The sequence below is a fragment of the Aplysia californica genome, unplaced genomic scaffold (genome assembly GCF_000002075.1).
Source record: "Aplysia californica isolate F4 #8 unplaced genomic scaffold, AplCal3.0 scaffold00557, whole genome shotgun sequence".
NCBI classification, from domain to species: Eukaryota; Metazoa; Mollusca; class Gastropoda; order Aplysiida; family Aplysiidae; genus Aplysia; species Aplysia californica.
Window position 1 is genome coordinate 470,573 of NW_004797827.1, and position 2,511 is coordinate 473,083.

Sequence of the window (2,511 nt, forward strand, 5' to 3'; positions counted from 1 at the left end):
GGGTAAGTGTTTTATGAGCTCGCGGAACACACCTAACATTTTCAGTTGGTAGGACATTTTTAATTTGTCCCCTGTGGCGTCCGAAGTCTACTCTTATCGATTTTAGATCACCAAGTGCGCAACTTGCACACGGGATCTCCAAGATTTTTCGCCCTTGTCCGAGAAGGCTAGGTGTAGATCTTTCCTATCGTAAGATCAGGGGTGTGGCTGAAAGACAACAGTAAGAAGGAGCCAAGGAAAAGCAGTGGAAAGGCAGCAGAAAGAGTCAGGAGCCCAGAGGAGGGGGCAAAGGAGGTGAGGGCGTGAGATCAGAAAGAGGAGACGAAAGCAGACGACAGAACATTGTTAGAGAGCAGGAAAGGAATTGAAAGGAGACAATTTTAGAGAAGAAAATTTTTCCATCGCTACCCAGATTCGAACCCGGGACCTTTGAATGAGAGGCCAACACCTTAACCTCTAGGCCATTAGAGCCCCCTGGTTGGAGGGTGCTCTGGTGGGGTTTGCTTCTTCTTTCATATTAAAAACAACAACTAGATCTATCGTCCTTTCTTTCTCCTCCTCTTTTTTGTGTTTGTTACCGTACTCTCTTGTAACACCTCTAATCTTCGGCACTTATATGACCTTATTGTGTTGCAAGTGCCGTTAAACCTTTGCTAAAACTAACCCCCCCCCCCTTTATTTCACACATTTCATACTCTCCTTTTTCTCACACCAATGTACTTTACTCGTCGTCAGCTCTCCCTTCCCCTCCCCTCCAGCACTTCCCCGTGCCTTCACTTACGCTTTGCGCCTCCCCTTGCATTCCCCTCCACCTCCCACTCCCCGCTCCCCCTCCTCCTCACCCCTCCCCACCACACACACCCTGACCAGAGCCCGGTCCCATGCTGAGTCTCATTGACAACATCTGGCGATGTCTTTCTCCGGGGCGTCAATGACAGTTGTTGTTAAGTTAAAGCACGAAAGAAAAAAGGTACGACAGATGACGGATATGGACAACGGAAAAAGGACGTAGTACGGACATGATGAGAAAAATAGATGAAAATTTGGAGGAAAGGGTTATGGTCGTAAACATGGTCGAGGAGAAATAGATCCGAGAGAATGGACAGAAAAATGTCGACGTAAGAAAATGGATGATGTGGAGTTTAGTTTTAGTAAGAGTTTTACGCACTTGCAACACAATGAGGACATATAAGGGCCGAAGATTAGAGGTCTTGTTACAAGAGAGTAACTTACACAAAAAAGGAGGAGAGATAAGAATGATAGATGTTTGATAGGAAAAAAGGAGCAAACCACACCAGAGCACCAGTCAATCACTCCTGATATGGAGAAGAGGAATATAAAATGGTTGTAAACCTTGACGTGAGATAATTGACGAAAAGGTGCCAAAGTATGAACGTTGAAAAAAATGGGTGAAAAAATGGACAAAAGACATTGGTGAGGCGTTGTGGTGAAATCAGGCTCTCGTCAAAATATTGAAATCGAAGAAACGAGCATTTTCCCAGCATTTTGGCAATTTTTTTCAGAATTTTTTTTTTTTAAGCCAACACATTTTATATCCATTTAAAAACCACTTTGTCATGTGAATGTTATTGAAAAGGGTTAGTTAAAGGCACACAATAAGTATATTTTCAGTTTTCAAGGACACTCAAGTTATTGATATTACCAAACTTTGGAGGCCATTTTTTCCCGCTAATTTTGCTCTGAAACCAGGCGACCCCTACCCGTTTCAATGGCAAATATCATGACGACTATTCGAGATAGACGATTATTTTGTTTCATCAAGAGCAAGGCAGATAAACAAGCTTTACGATGATATCAATAACTCCACATGCCCAACATTTGACGAGTGCCCGATTCCACCGAGTCGGGACACAATTTGTTTTTTTTCTCCAAAAAATCTTGTTTCTGAGCCTATTAACCTCCAGTAGTGTAGTTTGCTGGCGATAATATGCCTCGAGATCATATAACACCAAGCACTCAGGCTATAAAGGAAGAGGAAGGCCACGCAAAAGGTGGATCGAGGGTGTCAAGGAAACCCTAAGAAAACATAACATCACAACTGAAAGAGCTGCGGAGCTGGCCTACAATAGAAAACTGCATCTCCCCTCGACGCTTAACGGTAACAGAGGATGAAAAAGTAAAAAGTAAAAGTAATATGTCTTTATTTCGCTCACCCTTACACTAGATTATGTGTTCACAACTCATTTGAGAAAGTGAAAACTGTAAATCAGCTAAAAGTGCCTTTAAATGGTAACAACTTTGGAATCATTGAAGGTATTGGAATAAAATAAAAGAACAAATAGCTCAGAAAGGTATCCTATATATATATATATATATATATATATATATATATATATATATATATATATATATATATATATATATATATATATATATATATAATATGCATAATACTCATATAGGGGTCAAAATCTATGTTGGTTATCTTGGAGTGGATAATCATCATCCAGTGCCAGATATCTGATGTCTGTTGCAGATCTTGCAGTGGTG